This window comes from Bos grunniens, chromosome 6 (genome assembly GCF_055505025.1).
Source record: "Bos grunniens cultivar Pamir isolate PY7600 chromosome 6, Bosgru_T2T1.0, whole genome shotgun sequence".
In the NCBI taxonomy this organism is placed as follows: domain Eukaryota; kingdom Metazoa; phylum Chordata; class Mammalia; order Artiodactyla; family Bovidae; genus Bos; species Bos grunniens.
Genome location: NC_141170.1, coordinates 67,839,098 through 67,846,874, shown reverse-complemented (window position 1 = coordinate 67,846,874; position 7,777 = coordinate 67,839,098).

Below are 7,777 nucleotides of genomic sequence, written 5' to 3'. Positions count from 1 at the left end.
GCAAACAAATCAGTCGTACTTATAGGTAAATTATCATTATACAATAGGAACTGACAGGAAATGTGATTGAGATAGAATGATAAAGAAAAAGCTCTCTGAACATGTGACATTTGAGCTGTGGTTTGGAATTTGTAAAGAAAGGGGCAAAGATGATTTCAAGCAGAAAGTATAATAAGCCTCAGGCACTGAGAGGCAAGTCTTCATATGGCCAAGAAATAGAACGGAGGTCAGAGTGACTGGAATATACTGAGTAGGGTGGAGAACAGAATGAAATTATATTAGAGATGTACACAAGAAGCAGGTCATGTTAGGTAGGTCCTGGCGAATGCAGTGGAGCTGAAGTAAGATAATTGTTATTAGTGAAGTTGATGAACAAAGAGAACGGCAGATTATGAAGATAACCGTAGGCAAGTTGATCTCAGAAAAGCACCTGACATCCTCACACAGTTGGATATCTTTTTAACACATATGAGAGGCCACTGAAGGATTTTAAGTACTGGTGCAGAGATGGGTATCATCTGATTAAAGATATATTTAAAATTTGGAAAGGACAATTTTTTAAATGAAACAGAAACAAGAACTTTTACATTTCATGGACAAAAATGTTAGGGGAAAAATTAAGAAATTATGAATATTCTTTAAAAAAAGCAAGAAATAAATAGGAAGTTTACTATTTTTTTGAGAATTTAACTACACTTTCAATGAAACAAATAGAAAATGAAGTTTAACTAAAATTTCACTTGTCTTTTACTTAATTCAAGGTGTCACTTTTGATGAATTGCTTACCATTATATTTATATTTCTTTTTTATGGCTTTTAACATTATATTATGCTTACATGTTTTTTTATAATTGATTGTATTCCTTTTGTAATCATTTTTTTTAATTCAATTTTTGCTATACTACATAATTTCATTGCTCTTTTGGTTGTCAATTTTGTATAAATACTACTGCTTTTGTTCATGGCTTAGGTGAATTTTTTTCCATGTAGTATCTAAAAGAAAATAATAATTTTTAAATGTTGGAAATAGAAATTGTAAACTATAAAGTTGTCTGCACAAATCCTCTGAGGAAGGAACAAAAGGATCATATTGTATATAGAAGAAAGATTTAGGTCAAAATTTTAAAGAGAAAAGTCCTTGCATATACTTAAAGAACATACAGTGTACTAGAAACATGAAGTTATTAGTTTATAAGACTTTGTATTCTAGAGTAAACTTACTATATTTTTCAGTCTTGCTATTGGTAGTAGTCATTATCACTTTAAATTATGACCTACTTTGGGTTGGTCAGTGTATTGGGCACTGGAAACAAAAACGATATTTCTTCTGAAATAAGGCTTAGAAGACAACTTTCCTTTGGTGCTGTAAACTACATTTACTTTGCAGGGTTTTACCATCAAAGTTTTCAATCCAAAATATGAAAAGACCGATCTAAATTAAATCTGGATTGAGGACACATATAAACAGATGTTAGAGGAGGCTCAGAGTATAGATAAATTTTGAGAATATATTAAGCATATATTAAGTGTTTGTTTATACCACATGTGGGAGGCTGAGATATTCTTTTTTTTTAGAGAAAAAAAAAAGGTAGTAATACCTTGTGTTTACATAGTGCTTTACAGATTCAAAGTCTTTATACTTATAATATTTCATATGGTTATCAGAATAATTCTAGAAGCAAACTTTCCCAACTGTGTGACTAGAAAAGGAGCCTAGTAGATGAGAGACTTACATATATCTTGTATGTGATTTGAGTGAACTCAGATCTTCACCTTCTATTCTCCTTTTCAAAGATCTTTCTGCTATGTTGTTCAGTTTTGTTATTGTTTTCTGTCAAGGAAAACATAAGTTAAACTATTTTGACTATTAGGAGAAATTAATTATGAGCCTTATGTTTAAGTATAAAATAAAATTCACCAGTGTTTTTTGGTGATATATTAGATATTAAGAAAAGACACAGAATTTGTTTTGTGAAAATATTCAGAAAACATGATATGATAGATGTTATCATTTATTATGTGCAAACTATGAATCTGTTTCTCCAGGCATATTATTATTTCCATTTTAGTAATAAGAAATGTCCCTTCTATATCAATTGGGACAATTAGCTTTAATTCACAGAAATCACTCAGGCTAATTTAAGGACTTTATTTAAGTATATGAGTAATTTTCCAACTCTCAGAGAGGGCCAGGAAATCTAGCTTAGATTAGATCTAATAGCTAGGACCTATGCCTGACCTCGGGCACACTTCAGAGATCCTACAGTAAGGGACACAGGCAGAGACCATGCAGATAACATGGGAGACCACTGATGGAGCACTGCCAACTGTCTCTGTGCTGTGCTCTACCAGCTTTCACTAGAAAATGAATTATTCATAGTGCTTTGTTTTCTTTGGAGCTTCCATTGTGGCTCATATGGCAAAGAATCTGCCTGCAATACAGGAAACCCAGGTTTCATCCCTGGGTCAGGAACATACCCTGGAGAAAGGAATGGCAACCCACTTAAGTATTCTTGCCTGGAGAATTCCATGGATGGAGGAGACTGGAGGGCTACTGTCCCTGGGGTCACAAAGAGTTGGACCTGACTGAGTAACTAACACACACACTCTTTTCTTTGAGTAAATAATTTCACAGAGCTGTTTCTGATTCATTAAGTCTACATCACATAATAAAATCATGTCAGTCAGTCCATGGCACCCCACTCCAGTACTCTTGCCTGGAAAATCCCATGGACACAGGAGCCTGGTGGGCTGCAGTCCATGGGGTCGCTAAGAGTTGGACATGACTGAAGCGACTTAGGAGCAGCAGCAACAGCAGCAGCAGCAGCAGCAGTCAGTCCCATGAATGAATTGAAAAGCTGGGAAGGCAAGTTCTCAAGTTCTGACTTTTTTTTCTCTCCTAAAAGTAGAACCCTTAAAGTGATAAATTCCCCAAAGGACTTGTGATTAAACTGTTAGCCACTCAATTGGGTCCCACTCTTTGTGACCCCATAGACTGTAGCCCACCAGCCTCCTCTATCTCATAGAGTTCTCCAGGCAAGAATACTGGAGTAAGTAGCCATTCTCTTCTCCGGAGGATCTTCCTAAGTCAGGTATTGATCCCGGGTCTCCTGTATTGCAGGCAGATTCTTTACCATCTGCCACTAGGGAAGCCCCTTGTAATTAAAAATGGTTGCCAAAAAAGTGACACATGTGTACTATAAAACTGGGTAGATTTTTTAAATGGCGGTAAATTAATTCTTTACATAGGGTTTTACAATATGGGTATTGCGGTTCCTTCTATCAAAAAAATAGAGTGTCTTTCCTCCAAAATTGAGTCTGGGCAGGATATGGGACCTGCCTGCACAATGCAATGAGGGAGAAATGATACTGCACCTGTTCCAAGCCTGGGCCTCACAAGGACTCCTACACTCTTCTCTCTATGGACCCTGCTGCCTCAAGTGAACAATGGCAAGCTAACATCCTGAAGAAGGGAGACTGCATGAAGCAGGCTTTACCATCACAGCCTTGACCTAGACACCTGAATAAGCCACACAAGAAATGCCAGGCAATCATCAGTTGACTACAGATGCACGCATGAACTCCACTGAACATATGATCTAAACTCTGTCAGAAGATCCACCCAGTGAACCTGCAAACTATCAGCCCGTTTGCGCTTGACATGCTGCTGCTGCTGCTAAGTTGCTTCAGTCGTGTCCGACTCTGTGTGACCCCATAGATGGCAGCCCACCAGGCTCTGCCGTCTCTGGGATTCTCCAGGCAAGAACACTGGAGTGGGTTGCCATTTCCTTCTCCAGCGCTTAACATAGTAAGCTACTAAATCTTGGGGTGAATTGTATGCAGCAAGAGCTTATCAGATAGACTTACAGAAATGTCATTCCATAAGGCATTCCTGGGAGGAATGGGCTTCACATACTAAAATTCTTTTGGAAGGTAGTTGTGGGTAAGATGAACTTTTTAGATCAAATGATTGATTTGCTTGGCTCTTCAGGTACACCCATCACATTCTGCTGTAGGTGCTTGTGGTTCCACTCTGCACTTGATTATCTTAAGGGGCAGCCAAAAAGAGATTACCTTCATATGGTTTTAAATTACTCCAATGTCGATAGAGATTTTATCACAGTCTTTTTAATATAAATTGATATTTTTATTTCTTCCTTCTTGTTTGACTGCCTATACTATGTATTGCAGTATTCTTTTCCAGTCTGAATAGCCCCTCAATAGCTGTTTATTGGACTATTTGCAACTAGGTCACCTCTCTCTGACAGCAGGGTAATAGAGCTTAATGAAATATTTGTAAAGGGCAATGAACTGCACAGAAGAAATGTGCTTTAAAATTCTAAATGATGTTTCTCACTAACACCATTAATAACAGATTTCCCCCACATCTGTGTAGCTTGGGTTTCACTCAACCAAACATGCATCTTGTAGTCAGACCACCTGAAATGTTAGGTGTGTGAATGACTCACAGAGACAAATTGCCATCATAGAAGCTGTCCTCAACCAGTTTGGGAATTAAATGATAAAACTGCAAATTGCTAAAATCTTTTCGCATAATGCTTGTCTTTATGATGATCATGATGTTTTAAAATCTCTTTTTGTCTGGCATTATTTAGATATTAGTATTTAATTGCATCATGTTATTATTAGCATCCAATAACCTTAATGTATCTCTAACTCTCTTCCATTAGATTCTGTCATATCTGAGGTCATGCTGAGACCAATAGATCTCACATTGTTAAAGCTGAAAGGAACTTTTAAGTTAATGTATATTAAATGCTTAATAGGATGCCTTGAAAGGAGTAATTAGGTCATACACATTAGTTAGTGTTATTATTGTCATTTCTATTATTATTAAACCCTTGCAATTTAAAGATGAGAAAACTGAGGCATCTACATAAATATTTCTAGTAATATGTTCCATAAATTTCAGCAAACATTCTCTTATTTAAAAAATATTTTCATTTGCCTCGTGTAGTCACATATTGGAGAAGGGAATGGTAACCCACGTATTCTTGCCTTGAGAATTCCATGAACAGAAAAGCCTGGCAGGCTACAGTTCATGGAGTTGCAAAGAGTCGGGCACAACTGAGTGACTAGCATGCACACACAGTCACATATAGAAAATATTGATGAGAAAGATAGAGTTCCTGTGTTCTGTTTACTGACGATTTGTTGGAATCTGTGCCTGTACATATGTAAAGAAGTGTTTTAAACTCCAACTTGACATCCAGGCAGGATCTGTCCTTGGCTGGCTCTTGTCTGAATCCACGTTCTGATAAGGAGTATATATGTACTAGAAAAGGAAAGAAGGGGCACAACTGAGTTGCTCTGTACAGTGAAGGAGTGAGGATTTTAAGGCCCCCTGTAGAAAATCTGGAAAAGAGAAAGGCGGGTAAAGAGGAAGGGAAGGGAAGATGAAGAAAAAGATGAGAGAGAAAGGAGGAGGGAAGAGAGGAGGAAGGAAGAAGCTAAGAAAGCTGAGTGCTTCTTGGAATACAGCTAGAGAAAATATAGGATATCCAATAAAATCTTTTTGTACAATGATGTCCCAAATGGTGCAAGGGTATATATACAATCTTAGCTGAAATCCAAATTGAGCTGAGTGATCTGTATCTATAATTCTAAGTCCCGCCACACTACCTTGGGAGAGCAGACATAAAGGAAAAAAATGTATACAAATTAGGCATAGATATTATGAGACGTGAAAGGTTAGTACCTCCTCTGTCTTCTCTATAGATGTTATAGATCTCCTTTTATGTGACTGCTTTTCTTTCTCCTTTACTGGATCAGTCTCATCTCTGCTTGGAAATCTCAAAGGTACCTCAAGCAGAATGTTATGTAAAACCAAACTCATGGCATTACTCTTATAGTCTCTGCTAAGAGTCATTCTCAGAGCAATCTGTGAATCCCCTTTTTATAATGGCTTCATTGCCTCCCCCATCACTGTCTATTTCATTATGTTGTTTCATTTACTCTGTAAAACATATAGCTTACACTACCTTATCTATTTGTTTGCACACTTCTTTATGATCTGGCTTCTCTCACTAAAATAGGAGCTCTATGGGAGTAGGGAACTTGTAGATTTGGTTTACATTAGCAGTTTATTACCTAGAACAACAGTGTTTCACAAATCAATATTAAGTAAATGTTGAATAAATTGGTGTATAAATGAACTACTGCCTAAACCAAGTTTTCTTATACTATTTTCTGTCTCAAAGAATGGCATTACCAAGTATCTAATTTTGCAGGTGTCATGAACTAGATCTTTGAAATACTTCTTAGCCTGCAAAGGCCACATCCAATTCAATTTTAAATGTTATCTATTATTTTTTACATATTTGAAAATCAGCTTAATTCTCAACATTTCTACAACTATTATACAATCTCCAATGTTACAAACTCTACCTTAGACTCTTTTTACTTTCCTAAAAGGTGGGTACATATCCTCTGAAGGGTCCTTCCAAAGAATTCTCCAAAGCATGGTGAAAGTGATCTTAAAGAAAAGAAAACTTGGTCATGACATACTTTTTCTCCCTCTCCCCCAAATAGAATTTAAAACAAATCTGAAAAATAAAATTAAAACAAACTTTACTTTTAAATAAATGAATAAATAATAGATTAATAAGACCCATATAACCAATTCATGATTCATGAACTGACCTCTAGGAAATGGCCAGTCTCAACTAGCACCATATTGCTTCTCTATATCTTAAATTATTCCCTTTCTCACTCTCTCTCTCTTTCCTTCCCTCTCTCTTCACCACCCCCATTATTTTTGGATGTTGGATCTTAAATGAACACAATCGAACTTTTCATAGCATATGTTTTTTAATATATTATCAATTTTGGCCTGCAAATGGCTCTCTATTTTTATCCTTTTTAATCTTTAATATGATAAGCTTGTTCTAATCCATCATTCAACTTGAGACCTAGAACACTAACATATCTTATTTCTACTTATGTGCTCTTTCCCAATTCCACTGTTCTCTCAACTCTCTCAGCCTGAGGCAACTACTACTGTGAAACTAAGTGTATGTGTCTGTGTGCATGTGTAGATTTTGCCTGCTGTCCAAAACTCACCTGAGGCCTGTTTTTGTGCAGCCAGTAAGCTAATTATAATTTTCACATTTTAAAATAATGGTAAAAAGACACAAATAAAAATATATGGAAACAATTTTTCCACAGAGTAATATATTGCTACAGTTCATTCATATTCCTGCATATAGCTGTAGATCATTTGTGTTGGTTACTATATAATATTCCATTATAAGCATAGTACACAATTATCTATTCTTGGTCTCTGTAAGTCTACTTTTAGTTCTCCATTCGAGTTATTTGTTTTCTTTGCATGTATCAGAGAAGGCAATGGCACCCCACTCCAGTACTCTTGCCTGGAAAATCCCATGGATGGAGTAGCCTGGTAGGCTGCAATCCATGGGGTCGCTAAGAGTCGGACACGACTGAGCAACTTCACTTTCACTTTTCACTTTCATGCATTGGAGAAGGAAATGGCAACCCACTCCAGTGTTCTTGCCTGGAGAATCCCAGGGATGGGGAAGCCTGGTGGGCTGCCGTCTATGGGGTCGCACAGAGTTGGATACGACTGAAGTGACTTAGCGTAGCATTGCAAGTATATCACCTCTTTCTTAAAATTAACTCTTTTAATAGTTAATTAAAAGACTTTTTCCTTCGATCCTAGCTAAATCTTCATTTGTTGGGAATCATTCCTTGCATTTCCTGTCCACATTCTCCATTGAAGTAATATTTTATTTAT